General features: G+C 39.2%; 1 protein-coding gene across 6 annotated transcripts in view; it reads right to left on the bottom strand.

Moving 5' to 3' along the window:
• The window catches only part of LOC105489997 (N-acetylated alpha-linked acidic dipeptidase like 2), a 1,462,458-nt gene that overhangs the window by 1,341,789 nt on the left and 101,374 nt on the right, over positions 1–19,295 (bottom strand). The window lies entirely within an intron of this gene.

Below are 19,295 nucleotides of genomic sequence, written 5' to 3'. Positions count from 1 at the left end.
CAGAAGAGTCCTGGGTAACTCTTCATGTGGCAGGTAAAAAAAACAAATACCGAATTAAGATATATTCTTATTTAGAAAAAATTAATTATGTCTAATTTAGAAGTTACCTAAAGGTTGATTCAAGTTACGAACTTGAAAAGGTTAGTTATGAAACCAAGTAGGAAGGATGCAAAACCTTACTTCCTGTAGATCTAATGTGTTCCAAACAGGAACTGTGCCATTCCTGTTTTGAGAAGCATTTTAATTTTCCCCTTCTACCTCCATATGGCAAAAGGTACATAGTTGGGCAGTAGCTATTAAGATAAGAAAATTCTACTGAATCTTCTATAGATAAATTAAAAATACCTATCATTCGGAAAACTCACATGTAAAGTTTTTAGTCTCCAAGGCAACAAATTGTCAAGAGTCACATTGTATTTTTGGGAAAATGCTTTGTCCTAATGCAAATCAACTGCTTTTGTCTCAGTCCCTGGGAATCTACATAGCTTTATTAAAGGAAAACAGAAGTCAAACGGGGCATGTTAGCATGAATGAAATGAGATAAATGTATGACCCATTGTAGAGACAATAAAAAACTTTTAAAGATTTTCCTGTCAACAAGCCAGCTTCTAATGTAGTACGTAAAATTCATAAGAAGTCTTCCGGCTACTAGCATAGTTGACTGACTGTTATAGCCTCCATAGAACAGTTTTGTTTCATGCCACTTGCTCTGAAAGTTTTTTAACAATTACCTTTAGTAACTTAAAGAGAAAACTTGGCACAGAGAATTTGTTAAAATGTACATTAAGGCTGCCTGCCAAAGTAATATTATAGAACAGGTGCTGTCAGAATGAGGAGGTGGAAGCAAAAGAAGGAAACCAACAGAGAGAATAAGCATAGGAAATGACCCCAAAACAAGGGAGTCTCTGCTGCATACTGTTACCACCACCTGGCCCAGCCAGAAGCTAGCCAGAAGCCAGCCCTTGACTGACGCCTAGCTCACAGGTGTTTACACATCCTACTGGCAGACCTGGCCTCATCTGCTTTTTTTTCGCCCCTCTTAGTAGAATAAATTCTATTTTTTGAACTTTTGGTTCAACACTTCCCAGTTATATTACTTGTTTCTGCCACTTTTGTACTCCTCCATTAGGCTTTTTAATACTTGGCCATTCTTACCCTGTATTTTGACTGATAGCAAGATAGATAAATGCCCATTATTTCAAAACATCAGGCAGCTTTTTTTCTTTCTTTCTTTCTTTTTTTTTGAGAACTTCCTACTACTCTCTTGGCAAAATGTTACAATTACCCCATGGACAACAGGGCAATCATCAGTTACTCTGAGGTTGACAGATACTCTATCTTGGCATCTTTGTTCATGTTTTCTTTATTGCTTGAATATTCTATATAGCCAGGTTTTTAATTTTTAAAAATTATTTTCATTTTGTAAAACAATGCTTTAAGTGACCTACCAAAATTATTGGATTTATTGAAACTATTAGTTCGTGATGCTTTATCCTTAGATCAATTTTAAAAAAATGAGAGCTGATATACTACTCTGTGCCTTGGATGAGTGTTCACAGTCCTTTCAGAATTTGATGTGGCCACAAAAAAAATAAATTCACAGAAATGTTCTACTGCTTTCAAGGACAAATCTGTAGGTAAGGTGACCATAAGATAACACATTTTAAAGAAATCACCCCAGAAAGGCAGGTCATAGGTAAGTCTCTAGAATGAAGAACTTAACAAAGGCAAGAAAGACAGAATCCATATTGGGTTAAACTAAACCAAAAGTGTCCACACTATAAAATGATACATACTATTAAAATAAATAATTTTGTGATTTGTGAATTATAGTACCTAATTTTAAAGACTCATTAAACAATTTATTATAAAACAAATCAAATGTATCTCCTTGGTACATTATCTTACAATATATGATTAATTTAATGATAGTTATCATTTTATCTCTCTGTATGTAAAAGAAAGCTTTTGTAATGTATTTGAGTATATATTTTCTAAAGTTAAATAAATATTGGACATACTGGTTATTGCTTTTGCTGAAAATTATTTTCTTTACTTAGTTTTATTCAATTCTTTAGTTTGTTTACAGAGATTTTACTGATACATATTATCAAATTGCTTATTTGAAAAATTGCATCTTATGTTGATTTTCAAAAAGGTATCTAAGGTATCTACCTGCAAACTAAAAGGTAGCTAAGACAAATCTCAATAAATTTAGAAGTTTGTTTTGTCAAGGTTAAGGACATGGCTGTGACAGAACCTCAAAAGGTCATGAGAACATGTGCCCAGTTTTATACATTTTAGGGAGACATAAGGCATCAATCAATATATCTAAGATGTACACTGGTGCAGTCCATAAAGGCAGGACAACTCAAAATGGACCCTTCCACATCAAAGATGGATTCCAAGATTTCCTGATTGGTAATTGGTTGAAAGAGTTTATCCAAAAGACCTAGAATCAACAGAAGGGAAGGTCTGGATTAAGATAAGGGGTTATAGAGACCAAGGTTTTTATTATGCAGATGAAACCTCCAGGTAGCAGGCTTCAGAGAGAATAGATTGTAAATGTTTCTTACCCAACTTAAAAAAAATGCCAGAATCTTAGTTAATTCTCTCCTGGATCAGGAAAGACACCTGGAAAGGGAAGGTCTTTTTTCCTTTCCCCTTGTGTCCCATTACGGAAAGCTTTGCAGGGTCATTTCAAAATACGTCAAGTAAATTTATTTTGGGTAAAGTACTTTGATTTCCTTTAGGACCAGCTGTCATGTTGGTATCTTATTGCTACAAAGAGTCTGCGTTGTCAGTCTTGAGGTCTCTACTTAAATGTTAAATGCCGATCAGTTGTGCCTAAATTCCAAAGGGTGGCTAATATAATGAAGCAGGTCCAACCTCCACTTCCCATCCTGGCTGGAATTAATTTTTACAGTTAACTTAGGAATGCCATGGGCTAATAGGAGGGGTCCATTCAATTGGTTGGGGACTTAGAATTTTATTTTTGGTTTACAAGACCCTCATTATGAATCTAAAAGTAAAAAGGAGATGTGGAAAGGAATTTTGCCATTTGTGACAACTGATCAGGGATAAAAAGAGTATATAGTTATGAATAGTCGACCTTTGAGGGAGCCTCCACTGGGTCAACCTATCCATTTTCTAGATATCTACATTTAATTTTATCATTCCACACTATAAATACTAAGAGCCTGTATGTGTAAAGTACTGCAATAGATCCTGGGGAATCAAGGAAATTAGACCAGGTTCTTGCTCACAAAGATCTTATATTCTAGAAAATATATTCCATTTATATAGCTGTGAAAGGAAGAATAGCCTGCTTTCCTAGTTATTAAACATGGTTAGCTGGCTCTGTGAGAATATCACCAGCCTGACTTTGTACGATATTATATGAATCTTTCCAGTTTAACTGCCACTTTACACGATTATATCTGAATTCTTAAATATGACCTTTGAGGCCATTCACAATCTGTTCCTTTCTTCAAAATTTAATTATTCTTACACATTCTACTGCCACATCACTCCCCGAGTAGCCATACCTAGCCTGGCTTAGGTGCCCACATCATTTCTCATATTGTATTCCATGCTATCTCTATTGTTCCACTCATCACACTATGTTGCACTTGTATGTTTCCCTGACTCTCACTAAACTTTAAACTCTTCAAGAATAGATACATGTTCTTCACAATCACACCTTCAATGTAAACTACCTGGCACTTAATAGTGCTCAATAAATATTTGTTGAATTAATGAACTGCTTAAACCTCTATTTTCAAAGAGAAATAGAATATTGCTAATTGGTCCATTCCATGATCTTTCAAGTCAACGGTAGCAAGCTAAGTAATCACAAATGATAGCATGATCTATAATTAATTATACTGATTAAAATCTCTTACAGTATAATTATATAAAGATGTGCTTCTCTTTAATATCCATAATAAAAAAACAACTGCTAGCAATTTCTAATTAGTTGTCTTTTTTCCAAATCCATATTAATTTAGGATTTAGACACCCTAGATACATTTCTATAATTCATAGAATTGCTTAGCAAAGCATATGGCTCAGTATAAGTCTTCAGTAACATTAGTATGATGGCAGTAGTGTTGGTGGACTGGTTTATAGTGATGGCAACAATGAATATATATCACTGATATTACATATAAATCATATGATTTATTTATTCAAGATAAAGTTAGACACTTGTCGAGTTCTTTCAAAATACAGGAAGAACTTTGCCATGTCTTATTTACAAGTAACATTGTTATTTGCATTATTGTTAAATGAAGCATAATAACAAACCATTGTATTGGGGAAGAGAATGTGAAATATTATTATAACATTTTATAATGTTTTGTAATGGAAATAAAATCCCCCAGATGACCAAATGTGTATGTAAACAATTGACATCTGGATGCTATTTTACAAAAACAGTAGTTACAGAGAGAAAGGGTTTTCATTTTCTCTAACAGTTCAAACAGCTTTACAAATATTTATAAAAGGTCACCCATAGAGGGCTTACCTAGGGTCGAATAAAAGAGGCCCTAAAACATCAAAAGCTATTTTGAACGTCCAGCTGGGAGATCTAAAACAGAGAGTAGCAAAGACAGTTTGTGACAAAGCTGACACACAGTATTCTGAAAGGAGTGAAATCAATTGTGACATTTTTCATTTATTTGTAAATGCCTCTTTGGCAGTACACTCACTCAAAACGACAGTTGCTTCTTACAGAATAGAGGAGGTGATGGTAAAATAGAGGAATCCTGACAGTTGCTTTAATGAGATTCTGCATTAGGGCTATTCTAACACTTTCACCCAACAAGAAGGTTGCCCTTCATTTTCAATATCGTATCTCAGTAATTTGGAAAATGTTATCCCTATGAAAAATTAAAGTAGCAAGTCCTGAATAGCTGTGGCCCAGTTTATTTTCCCCTTATCTTTCAATCAGTAGAAAACATTCTAAACCAAGTATCTAAATGTATGTCAGCTTTTCAGACCAATTACCTCTTCTCATTAAGAATGCTGTTTTTATTAAAAACAGAATTATGGAGTGTGAGAACAACTCAAGACATACATACCAGAAACTCAATATTTGCTTGAAAGTATCTGGTAGTATTCTTTAAGCTGCATTTTAAAAACGCTTTTATTTTTATATTTGATGTTCCTAAGGAAAAGGAAATTTTTGTCTAGGTAAAATTTCATTAGTCTTTGTAATAAGAGCAACTCCAAATTATCACAATCTAAAGATTGAATTCATTTTTTCATTCAATTGTTCTTTGATCAGATGTTAAGTGTTTGGTGCAGCTGCAAATCAATTGGTGTAAACCTACTTCTTAAAGAAAGAAAAAAAAAGTAAATTATAATGTAGAGGGAAAATGCAATCCAATCCAGAGCCTAACCCAGCACCTATCAGCTGTTAGTCAACCAACAGGTATTTGTTGAACTGATAAACTCAACAAATTATATATGGCAATGTAACCCACAGCCTTATGGGCATATCCAGATCCCAGAAAAATGAACTAATACGAGTCATTGGCGGAATAATGAACTCCCTGGGTTCCAATTTCCTTATCTGTAAAGTAATATTTACTTTATAAGAGTGTCATGAGGATCAAATAAAAGTTGGGGTGGGAATAAATCACCTATACAGCTCCTGGGTCATAGCAAATTGTCAATAAATGGTAGCTATTATAAAGCTTTGCTTTAGCCAAAACAAATGATATTTCTCAAATACAATAACAAAATTACTAACAACAGTAGAATGAGGGAACACTATCGTTAGGATAATACTATTACCTTTGGTTCTGTCTCTTCCACTAACAGCCACTTTGCAACTCAGTTTTCTGACCAAAATGGGACTGATACTGTATTCCTATACTTACATAAAACTAGAACTCAGCTTGACTATAAAAGTTGTCTGGGTACTTTAAGTACCCTAATATCATACATTCTTGTAATAAATACCATGAATATGGCAGTGAGCACCATTTCAGTTTGGCAAGTTAACTGTGGTCTAAGATCTTGTGTTGGTAATTTTGCCCTGCTGGTCAATTGTTAATTTTCAGGTAATGTTCAGTAGGGCTTATAAACAAAATTGCTTGAGAATCTAAATGTGTGCAGACTCATGAAGATTTTGTCTCTTTATTCTATTTTTAATTTACCTAGAGCAGTGGCTCTCAAACTTACACATTAAAATTACCAGAAGGGTGTGTTTATTGCCAATAGCTATAGTGTAACTTCAGACCAGTTAAATCAATATTTTTTAAAATTCCTCAGATGATTCTAATGTGCAGCTAAGATTAAGAACCACTGGTAGTCTGATACAATTTTTCTCCAAAAAACACTGTTGGCTTCCCAAACAAATCACTTTTTTCTCTTCTTTGCAAGACGCTGATTCATCTTCCGTGTCTTCTTTCTTTCCAAGCAACTCTGGAGAGATTGACTGTATGCATAGGTTTAAGGCGATCCTGATTAGACTCAATCATAATGGCCCCATTACTTTTGCCAGGGATTGATTTAGGGGTATATATGTTATCCATAGCTAGCCAGTCAGATGGTAGGAAAGGTGTTCTTGGGGCTTCTAAGTTTTCCAGTCTTCTGAAAAAAATCCTTTGTTTCCTGTGGTTGTGTACAGATGTGATGGCTAGGACTGCTCTGGACATCTTGGGAGCAAGGAGGAAGTTAGTCTAAAGCCAAAGCCAACATCGTGAGGATGGCAGAGCAGAATAATAGAAACAGAATCTGTGATAATGTCATTCAACTGCTCAAATAATTTGCCCAATATCTGGAATTATGTAAAAAAAAAATTCAGGTAACATCAAAGCACTTTGAACTTAAATAGCATTCCAAACAAACAAAAAAATGGACTATATCCCAAGACTAACTTAGGTTAAAATTTTCTTTTGCTTATATTTTGAAATATTTATGAATTAAACCATCTGGCAAAAATGCTTTACTTTTCCTTAGAAATTAAACAATGTCCTAGTTTTACTTAAATGGTTTCATAGCACATTTTACTAAGAAAAATTGTGTCGTATGTACACAGACATAAGAAATGTAATAGTAGATTCTGCCCTTTGAATATTTTATAAGTACTAATTTGTTCCAATTTTTTATATATATAATGTGCAATATTAAAATTTATTTTCTACATCCCCCACATTTATAAATATGTGTACTTGCTTTTATAAAAATTGTCATTTATGATATTATAGAGAAAAATGAGTTTTTTTAATATCCAACCACAACAATTGCATGACTTCCTAATAATCTTGTCTGTTTTTAATTGATTCTATAGATAGCATGCATTTCTTGCCAGTTGTATGTCTTATTCTAAAATGTCAAGACTACAGTTTTGTTTCTGAAAAGTCCTCTCTTTTCTTTAAGCAATACTTTCCTGGACCAGGAAATAATGATGATACTTTGGAATGATGCTTTATTGTTCAACCACACAGTTGGAATGAGATTAATCAGAATTTGCTGTAAGATCTATTATGGAGCTTTAAGTGACATACACTGTAATCACTATGCTCCAATTAGACACTTTAAATCTGTTTTTTTTTTTTTTTTCCAAACTAATTTCCTTTGTGTTTCTTCTTCCTCTCTCCACCTCCTCTCTGGTTCCTGTATTGTTTATTTAACAATAAGAATAATTTCAGAAATATTCACCAGGATTTTTGTGAAGAAAGAGAAGACTAGACTATGCTTGGTGGATGGGATTTGTTAGGTGAGTCAGAGAGCAACATGTATTGGGAGTTGTAGCTTTTAAGAGCCAATAGAGATTAACAGAGAGGAGAAAACAGGAGTTGAGGCTAAGAGGCCTCAATGGTATGATCTCTTTTCCTATGTTAGGAATAACACTCAAACTCCTAAGGAAACTGAACACTCAAACAAAGGATTCTTAGCAAAGCAGTTTTACTTCTGCGCAGAGGGGTGCCTCCTTGGCCAGTCGCCATGAGAGCACACCTAAACAAAGAGGTACAAGAGCCTTTATTCCTGAGGTAAGTCCTGTCCCTGTACCCTTTCCCCATTGGCTGGGGTCAGGTTGTACAATCTAAACTAATCCCGGTTGGCTAAACATTTGATTTTTTTAGATAAGGTGGGCACGTAAAAGAAAGTGGAGAGGAAAGGGGAAGGGGTGTCTGTAATGAGCTAGAAAGTTAGTCCTCTTTCCGAACAAGGAAAGGAATGTGAGCTGGTACTGATTATACCTGGTACTGTGGCATGCCTGGGCATCTAACAAAGGAAAAAAGGAAAAAAGGAGAAAAAAAGAGAAAAAGGAAAAAAGGAGGAGGCTATTATGAATTAAAAAATAAAAGATTGATCAGGTTATTTGAATAGAAACTTCATCATATCCCACAGCTATGACTACCAAATCCTCAATAAATTTATAACTGTCATGTTACGCTTAATGTGATAGATTTCCTGCAAAGGTCCACAGGGGATACAGTTTGGTGAAGTTGAGAAGTGAGTAGAAAAATTGAAGCTAAGAACGTGCAGTAAGGAAGGAAAAAGGTGCTGAAAAAAAAGAAAGACAGAAATTCTCAGAGCACATTCCATCCAGAATAGATCAGGTAGTGAAATAGGGGCTCGACCGAATTTTCCTTCAGAGTAGCTGGGGAAACCAGTTATACTTTTGTCTCCCTCACCATTCTATAAGCACCCAAGAACAGAACTCTTTGGACAGTACTCTTTGAGTTCCATATAGAATTCAATGATTAAATGTGATTCCACTAGGATAGCTCCTCCTAAAAAGGCCTTTGTCCCTCTTACCCCTAAATTTAGGCAATCTCCATACCTTCCCCCTTTCCTTCTCTACTCAAATATTTATAAGACTGACCTCTCAATAGTGATAAAAACTTGGCAGAGCTAGAAATCTCATGGCCTGAGTTTGGTTTGGGATCATCTTCTTATTTATGGATCACTTACTGCTTTTATGTCATAGTAACGGATCTTCATACTCTAAAAAAAGTTATAGATGCTCATGTCTGTCTCAGTCCTCCTTACCCAAGGACAGGGATCTGACTTCATCTCTGCATCCCTTCCCCTTCCCCCACAAACTGAAAAGGACCTTCACAAATTAGAGACTTAATAAATGTCTGATGCATTGAACACAATTATAAATGAAGTACCTATTTTTTGCTCCGTTTATACTAAAACTGTACTTGCAATGATTTCATCTACCTTTTCGAGCATTAAAGTACAATAATTGTGGTCAGATATTTTATTTCATTAGTTTAAATCAATACTGGTTTAAATAATGCTAGGAATTTTTATGAGGACTTTAATATTTTGAAATGTGTTTCTGGAGGCAAGTCCTTATTTCTTGTGAATCCCATTTTATTCACAGAAATATGAGATGTCTTATGAACCATTGGTATTTCTATTGTAAATATTAAGCAATGTTGCATTACAATGCAGACAGGTAATCCGTAGGCCCAGCAGAGCAATAATGATTAACACACGCTAGAGGGAGTATACATTTTAATAGAATCATTCGTAAAATCCATGTTTCAAAGGTTACAAAACAGAATCGAGTTTACCAAAAAGCAAATAAATCATCTTACTTTGGGGTTTCTTCTTTCATTTCTGATTTTTAAATAATAAACATCATTTCCCTAGAGCAGGTAAACTACACTTACCTGTAAATGAATTATAAGAAGTTCTAAAATCCTCACAAAAGATTTACTCTCAGTGAACTTTGCTCCTGATAAATTCTATCCATAATGTTTATTCAAATTTACTTTTAAAAAGAGAAAGCAGGCTTTGGAGAAGTGGCCTTTACGTGGATTTTATTTGTTGATGATAACGATGATGCACAGTGCCTCTTCACAAGATGACGAGTCGATGGTAATCCCACTATCACTCTTGCACCAATGAGTGCTCTAGTTGAGTTCTGATCTCAATTTTTGACTCCAAGCTAAGACAGAACCAAAAGAATAAAACAAACAAACAAAAAAAAAATGCAGAGCCATGGAAATAATGACTGAAAGGACTAAAAATGAGCAAACGTGCCGGGCGCGGTGGATCAAGCCTGTAATCCCAGCACTTTGGGAGGCCGAGACGGGTGGATCACGAGGTCAGGAGATCGAGACCATCCTGGCTAACACGGTGAAACCCCGTCTCTACTAAAAAATACAAAAAACTAGCCGGGCGCAGTGGCGGGCGCCTGTAGTCCCAACTACTCCCGGAGGCTGAGGCAGGAGAATGGCGTGAACCCGGGAGGCGGAGCTTGCAGTGAGCTGAGATCCGGCCACTGCACTCCAGCCTGGGCGGCAGAGCGAGACTCCGTCTCAAAAAAAAAAAAGAGCAAACGTGAAAGAAAATGTACTAAAAATTGATTAAAAAATAAAAGAAATAGAAACATACACCATGCATAGAAACAAAGGACCAAATAAATGAAAATGTCAGTATCAATAACTAGGCTTCTTTTTAATTACACTAAATGTGAGCTAACTAGATGATGTTCATTATAGCTTGTATATTTGTCCTAATGCTTTAATACTGTATTTGTCTTCTTCAGAAGTCGTATGAACTGTAGGTCAGTGTGCTTTACCTCAATAAATTGCTTCAACCAATTTGTTCAGGTTTCAAAAAACAATATGAGCATACAAGAGATGAATTATTGTTCCATTCAATATTTTAAGTCACATTTCCTACTTTCTGTGTAGGTTTTTCGTTTTGAGATAGAATCTCCTTTGACACCCAGTGATATGGTTTGGCTGTGTCCCCACCCAAATCTCAACTTGAATTCGCACGTGTTATGGGAGGGACCCAGTGGGGGGTAAGTATTCACCCACTCGGTGTGAATTCACCCACTCTCCTGCCATGTGAGACATGCTTTTCACCTTCTGCTGTGATTGTGAGGCCTCCCCAGCCATGTGGAAGTGTAATGAGAGGTGACAGCGTGCTGGCAGCCCTTGCTGGTTCTCCGCCCTCCTCAGCCTCAGTGTCCACTCTGGAGGCGCTTAAGGAACCCTTCAGCCCACCACTACACTGTGGGAGCCCCTCTCTGGGCTGGCAGAGGCCGGAGCCAGCTCCCTCTGATTGGGGGAGATGTGGAGGGAGAGGCGCGAGCGGGAACCAGGGCTGTGAGCTGTGCTTACAGGCCAGCGCGAGTTTGGGTGGGCATGGGCCAGGTGGGCCCCACACTTGGAGCAGCTGGCTGGTGCCACAGGCCCTAGGCAGTGAGGGGGTTAGCACCCAGGCCAGCAGCTGTGGGGAAGCGCTGGGTCCCCCAGAACTGCCAGTCCATCCACGCCACACTTGAATTCTCAGCAGGTCTCAGTCACTTCCCCGCGGGGCAGGGCTAGGGACCTGCAGCCTGCCATGGCCGAGCCCCCTCCCCCACCTGCCGCTGCAGTGGGCTCCCGCCAGGCCTGAGCCTCCCCAACAGGCACTGCCCCCTGCTCCGCAGTGCCCAGTCCCATTGACCATCCAAGGGCTGAGGGGTAGGGGCGCACCGCAGGGGACTGGTAGGCAGAGCCACCTGTGGCCCTGGCACGGATCCACTAGGCAAAGCCAGCTGGGCTCCTGAGTTGGGTGGGGACTTGGAGAACCCTTAGGTCTAGCTAAAGGATTGTAAACGCACCAATCAGCACCCTGTGTCTAGCTCAAGTGCTCTGTGTCTAGCTAATCTAGTGGGGACTTGGAGAACTTTTGTGTCTAGCTAAAGGATTATAAATGCACCAATCAGCACTCTGTGTCTAGCTCAGGGATTGTAAACGCACCAATCAGCATTCTGTCAAAATGGACAAATCAGCTCTCTGTAAAATTGACCAAACAGCAGGATGTGGGTGGGGCCAGATAAGGGAATAAAAGCAGGCTGCCCAAGCCAGCACTGCAACCTGCTCAGGTCCCCTTCCACACCCTGGAAGCTATGTTCTTTCGCTCTTTGCAATAAATCTTGCTGCTGCTCACTCTTTGGGTCCGCACTGCCTTTATGAGCTGTAACACTTACCACAATGGTCTGCAGCTTCACTCCTGAGGCCAGCGAGAGGACAAACCCACCGGGAGAAATTAACAACTCCGGACGGGAGGAACAAACACTCCAAACGCGCCGCCTTAAGAGCTATAACACTCACCACGAGGGTCTGCAGCTTCACTCCTGATGCCAGCAAGACCATGAACCCACCAGGAGGAATGGACAACTCCGGATGGGATGAAAGAACAACTCCAGACGCAACACCTTAAGAGCTGTAACACTCACCACGAAGGTCTGCAGCTTCACTCCTGAAGCCAGCGAGACCATGAACCCACCAGAAGGAAGAAACTCCGAACACATCCGAACATCAGAAGGCACAAACTCCGGACACACCATCTTTAAGAACTGTAACACTCACTGCGAGGGTCCGCGGTTCATTCTTCAAATCATTGAGACCAAGAACCCACCAATTCTGGACACAGTAAGTCCAATAAACCTTTCTTTTGTAAATTGCCCAGTCTCTAGTATGTCTTTATCAGCAGCATGAAAACACACTAACACAGTAAATTTGTACTAGCAGAGTGGGGTGCTGCTGAAAAGATATCCGAAAACATGGAAGCAATTTTGGAATTGGGTAATAGGTAGAGGTTGGAACAGTTTGGAGGGCTCAGAAGAAGACAGGAACATTCGGGAAAGTTTGGAGCTCCCTAGAGACTTGAATGGCTTTGACCAAAATGCTGATAATGATATAGACAATGAAATCCAGGCTAAGGTGTTCTCAGATCGAGATGAGGAACTTGTTGGGAACTGGAGCAAAGGTGACTCTTCTTATGTTTTAGCAAAGAGACTGGTGCATTTTTGCCTCTGTCCTAGTGATCTGTGGAACTTTGAACTTGAGAGAGATGACTTACGGTATCTGGTGGAAGAAATTTCTAGGCAGCAAAGCATTCAAGAGGTGACCTGTGTGTTGTTAAAAGCATTCTGTTTTAAAAGGGAAACAAACCATAAAAGTTTGGAAAATTTGCAGCCTGACAATGCGATAGAAAAGAAAATCCCATTTTCTGAGAAGAAATTCAAGCTGGCTGCAGAAATTTGCATGAGTAATGATTAACATTTGCCAAATGTTAATCACCAAGACAATGGGGAAAATGTCTCCAGGGCATGTCAGAGACCTTTGCAACAGACCCTCCCATCACAGGCCTGGAGGTTGGGGAGGAAAAAGTGGCTTTGTGGGCCAGGCCCCAGGTCCCCGTGCTGTGTGCAGCCTAGGGATTTGATGCCCTGTGTCCCTGCTGCACTAACCATGGCTGAAAGGGGCCAACATTGATCTTGGGTTGTGGCTTCAGAGGGTGCAAACCTCAAGCCTTGACAGTTTCCACATGATGTCAGCCTGCCAGTGCACAGATGTCAAGAATTGCTGTCTGGTAACCTCTGCCTAGATTTCAAAGGATGCATGAAAATGCCTGGATGTCCAGGCACAGTTTGATGCAGGAGCAGGGTTCTCATGGAGAACCTTTGTTACGGCAGTGCTGAAGGGAAACGTGGGGTCGGAACCCTCACACAGAGTCCCTACAGGGGCACCACCTAGTGGAGCTGGGAGAAGAGGACCACCGTCTTCCAGACCTCAGAAAGGTAGATCCACTGACAGCTTGCACTGTGCACTGGAAAAGCCTCAAACACTCAACACCAGTCCATGAAAGCAGCAGGGAAGGAGGCTTTACCCTGCAGAGCCACAGAGGCAGAGCTGCCCAAGACCATGGGAACCCACCTCTTGCATCAGTGTACGTAACCTGGATGTGAGACATGGAGTCAAAGAAGATCATTTTGGAGCTTTAAAATCTGGCTGCCTCGGTTGGATTCTAGACTTGCATGGGGCCTGTAGCCCCTCTGTTTTGGACAATTTATCCCATCAAGAATAGCTGTATTTACCTTATTCTTATACCCTATTGTATGTAGGAAGTAACTAACTTGTTTTTGATTTTACAGGCACAAAGGCAGAAGGGACTTGCCTTGTCTCAGATGAGACTCTGGACTGTGGACTTTTGAGTTAATGCTGAAATAAGATTTTGGGGGACTGTTGGAAAGGCATGACTAGTTTTGAAATGTGGGGACGTGAAATTTGTGAGGGGCCAGGGGCAGAATTATAAGGTTTGGCTGTGTCCCCACCCAAATCTCATCTTGAATTCCCATGTGTTGTGGGAGGGACGCAGTGGGAGGTAATTAATCTTGGTGGCAAATCTTTCCCATGCTATTCTCATGGGAGTGAATAATTCTCATGAGATCTGATGGTTTTAAAAATGGGAGTTTCTCTGCACAAGCTCTCTTCTCTTATCTGCCACCATGTGAGACGTGCCTTTCACTTTCTGCCGTGATTGTGAGGCCTCCCTAGCCATGTGGAACTGTAAGTCCAGTAAAGCTCTTTCTTTTGTAAATTGCACAGTCTCAGGAATGTCTTTATCAGCAGTGTGAAAATACACGCAGGCTGGAGTGCAGTGGCATGATCTCGGCTCACTGCAACCTCTGCCTCAGGTTCAAGCAATTCTTGTACCTCAGCGTCCCGAGTAGCTAGGACTACAAGTGCACGCCACCACACCCAAATTTTCTGTATTTTTAGTAGAGACAAGGTTTCACCATGTTGGCCAGACTGGTCTCGAACTCCTGACCTCAGGCGATCTACATGCCTTGGTCTCTCAAAGTGCTGGGCTTACAGGTATGAGCCACTATGCCTGGCCACTACATTTGTAATATTTTATATAAGAAGGATATTTCCATAAAAATATGCACACTATGAATGTTTATAATCTAAATGAAATGGAAAAGATTTAACATATATGAAACAATAGCCATTTTTATTCAGTACTATTGCTTCTTTGAGTAAATCTAGTGGAGAAAATATTCTCAAAAGAGATAGTACAAAACAAAGTGCAAGAAAAGCTCTTATGTATGAATTTAGATTGACAAGCTTTTTATAATAAAATATATTAATAGTAAATATTTTTGACTTTTCTGGCCACACGGTCCCTGTTGCAACTATTCGGTCTGCTGTCTAAATGTGAAGCTGCTACTGACAATATGTAAATGAATGTGCATGGCTGTATTCCAGTAAAAGTTTATTAACCAAAACAGGTGTTGAGCCAGATTTGGCCTGGGGACCATAATTTGCCAGCCCCTGGTCTAGTTCATCAGTTTCAAAGTGATACATCCCCTTTCCAATACGAAACAGCAAGAAAGGGACCAAGGCCAGGTAGAGTTTTTGTAGATAACCCCTGAAATCCCAGAACATAAGAAACATTCACATTTGAATACAATTCAAGCAAATGTGGTGAACGTTTTATTAATATATTGTTTTATACTGCCCATGTAAATTCCTGCCTCCATTAGACAGATTCTTTTGACTTTCCCAACTAGACAAAAATCTCTTCCTAAGCTCCCTGTCATTAAATTTCCTTGGCAATTGAGATGGCTTTGACAAAAGTCTAGACATCAAATTTTGGTAATTAAAAGCTTACTTACATTTAAAAACAAAAATAAAAGACCTTCTTTTTGGTTTTTTCTTATTGTTGTTGTTGTTGTTTTTGAGACGGTGTTTCACTCTTGTTGCCCAGGCTAGAGTACAATGGCGCAATTTTGGCTCATTGCAACCTCCGCCTCCCAGATTCAAACGACTCTCCTGCCTCAGCCTCCCGAGTAGCTGGGATTACAGTCACGTGCCACCACACCCAGCTAATTTTTGTATTTTTAGTAGAGACAGTTTCACCATGTTCGCCAGGCTGTTCTCTAACTCCTGATCTCATGATCCACCTCCCTTAGCCTCCCAAAGTGCTGGAATTACAGGCATGAGCCACCACGCCCGGCCAAGACCTTCTTTTCTATTACTAACATGTCTGTTTTCTTAACTCTTTCCTAGAAATGCAAATATTTTGCTACATTAGAAATAGAACAGAATAAATTATTGAATAAGTGCATCTTCATCACAACTTAAACACTGTGACTTCTTTTCACTCCACCCTCTACTGTGTAGATATATCACAACACATACAAAATTGTGAACAGATAATGTTAGTAGCTGCAGTATGACCCTAAGTTATTTTAGTGATAAACTACTATTAAAAAATTTCAGGCCGGGCACAGTGGCTCACGCCAGTGATCCCAGCACTTTGGGAGGTGAGGCAGATGGATCACTTGAGGTCAGGAATTTGAGACCAGCCTGGTCAACATGGTAAAATCTCATCTCCACTAAAAATACAAAAATTAGCTGGGTGTGGTGGCACATGCTTTTAATCCCAGCTATTCAGGAGGCCGAGGCAGGAGAATCACTTGAACCTGCAGGGACAGAGGTTGCAGTGAGCCAAGATCACACCATTGTACTCCAGCCTGGGTAACAGAATGAGCCCCCATCTCAAAAAAAAAAAAAAAAAAAGAAGAAAAGAAAAGAAAAAGAAAAACAATTTCAGTGTTACAAAATACAATTATTAAGCTAGCTGGCTATTTTTTAAATTAATGTACTAATACTTCTCTAATATTCTTTCGCACAGAAAAAAAATTATAAAAGTGATTCATCAATTATCATGATCCAGTTACCACAAATTATAATAATCAATATATATTATGTGCCAGGAAATACGTCAAGTGCTATACATTTATTTAACTATTTACTAGTCAAAGCAATCCTTTATAAGGTAGGTACTATTATTACTATCATTATACAATGATGAGAAAACTGGGCCACAAAGAGGTTGTAAAGCATGCCAAAAGTCACACAGCTAGTAAGTAGCAGAGCTAGAATTCGAAAGCTGGTGGTCTAGGTTCCCAATGCTAATGAGGCCAAAGCCATGACTGTTTACACAGAAATGCTAGTCCACTGACATTGCCAGTATGCCCTACACTATGCCTGCAAAATATCACCATTGGCAAAAGGGATGATGAAACAAAAGTTGGAGGTGAACACAGAAATGTATAAGCCTCAACTGGTACGTGAGGGAGAAGCACTGGAAAATTTACACCTAAAGACCCAAAAGTCATTATTCAACAAATGCTATAAGTCAGTAAATCCTCCTTATAGACATGGCAAACACATTTATTTCAGGCTTTAGGATCAGATTATCCTATATTTAGATGCTAGTTCCACTACTTACTAGCTAGTTTTTTGACTAAGTAAAATCTGTGAAACTCAGACTACTCTTATATAAGATCAGAATAAAAATCCATACTCCCCTGTTATGATGAGGATTAAAAATGTTCATGGGGGACCAGGACATAGTGGATGCCCCCAAAAATGGTATCTCTTATTAGTCAAAGTTTTGTTTATTCACTTTTAAGTACAGAAATGAAAGTATTGATATAACAAGTTGAAGAGATGCTAGAGATCTGGATAAAGTTAAAAATTCATCCAAACATCTGAAAGACTTGTCTGTGTTATTTCTGACTTCACATAATTTCCTGATTATCTAAAAACATCATTAAAAATACAGCTATATTGGCCGGGCGCGGTGGCTCAAGCCTGTAATCCCAGCACTTTGGGAGGCCGAGACGGGCGGATCACGAGTTCAGGAGATCGAGACCATCCTGGCTAACACGGTGAAACCCCGTCTCTACTAAAATACAAAAAAAATTAGCCGGGCGAGGTGGCGGGCGCCTGTACTCCCAGCTACTCGGGAGGCTGAGGCAGGAGAATGGCGTGAACCCGGGAGGCGGGGCTTGCAGTGAGCTGAGATCCGGCCATTGCACTCCAGCCTGGGCAACAGAGCTAGACTCCGTCTCAAAAAAAAAAAAAAAATACAGCTATAATTAATCACTGCTATGGATGTTTGTGCCCTACAAATTTTACTGTGAAATGTGACTCTCAATGTTGGAGGTGGGACCTGGTGGAGGGTGACTGGATCATGGGGGCGAATCCCTCATAAATGGTTTTGCACCATCCCCTTGGTAATAAGTGAGTTCTCACTGGGTTCACACAAGAACTGGTTGTTAACAAGTCTGAGACATCCCTCTTCTCTTGCTCTTACTATCGTTCTCACCATCTGACATTCTGCCATGATTGTAAGCTCCCTGAGGCCTCACCAGAAGTAGACTGCAGCATCATGCTTCCTGTTCAGCCTGCAGAATGGTGAGCCAATTAAACCTCCTTTCTTTATAAATTACCTAGCCTCAGGCATTCCTTTATAGTGATACAAGAATGGACTAGCACAGTCATGAAGACAAATTCTCTAGAAGACTCTCTCAATTTTTCATCTGAAACAACTACATCTACCCAATTACAGTCATGTGTTGCTTAATGACAAGGATATGTTCTGAGAAATGCACTATTAGGTGATTTTGTCTTTGTGCAAACATGATAGACGATATTTACATGTGGACTGTACAGATTACTGCACACACAGACTATAGGGTAGGGCCTATTGCTCCAGGCAACAAACCCATACAGTATGTTACTCTACTGAATACTCTAAGCAACTGTAACACAATGCTAAGTGTTTGTACATCTAAACATATCTAAACACAGAAACGGAAATGCTTTGTGCTACAATGTTAGGATGGCTATAACTTTACGAGGCAATAGAAACTTTTCAGTTCTATTATAATCTTACAGGCTGCGCATGCTGGCTCACACCTGTAATCCCAGGACTTTGGGAAGCTAAGGCAGGAGGACTGCTTGAGGCTAAGACTTTGAGACCAGCCTGAGCAACATGGTGAGACCCAATCTCTACAAATGTTTTCTTTTTTTTTTTAATTAGTTGGTCATGGTGGCAGGTACCTGTGGTCCCAACTGCCCAGTAGGAGGCTGAGGTGGGAAGATGGCTTAAGCCCAGGAGTTCAAGGCTGTAGTGAGCTAAAATGATGCCACTGCACAACAGAGCAGGACTCTGTCTCAAAAAACTAGTAATTTAATGGGACCACCTAAATATATGTGGTCCCTTGCTGAATGAAACATTGTTACATAAGGTGTATGACTGTATTAAGACATTATTTCAATTCACAGAGCTTCCTACCTTGTCTGCGGCTACAGTATATTGTGAACATCCCTTCAAGCCTGAGCAAGCCTCACAGGACTAGGACAGGCTGAACATCCACCCTCCACTCCACTCTCATCTGTTCACTTTCAGTTTAAAGCAACATCCTCATCTATTTTCCCCAATATGCTACATAAACATTATCATTTCATCATTTTCTATGTGAGCCTTGATACATCAAAAATAGGAAAGAATTGTATTGCTGGATGCCATCTGATATATTACTCATTAAATAAAGAGGTAGTGGCAATCATACTTTAACGTAGCTAAATTATACTTCAGTAAAATTTTTTAACACATGATACATTAATTATATGACATTATGCACAATCATAAAAAATAGATAATATTTCAAG

Source organism: Macaca nemestrina, chromosome 2 (genome assembly GCF_043159975.1).
Source record: "Macaca nemestrina isolate mMacNem1 chromosome 2, mMacNem.hap1, whole genome shotgun sequence".
In the NCBI taxonomy this organism is placed as follows: Eukaryota; Metazoa; Chordata; class Mammalia; order Primates; family Cercopithecidae; genus Macaca; species Macaca nemestrina.
The sequence above is the reverse complement of the archived record's forward strand: the minus strand, read 5'-3'. Positions and strand labels throughout refer to the sequence as shown.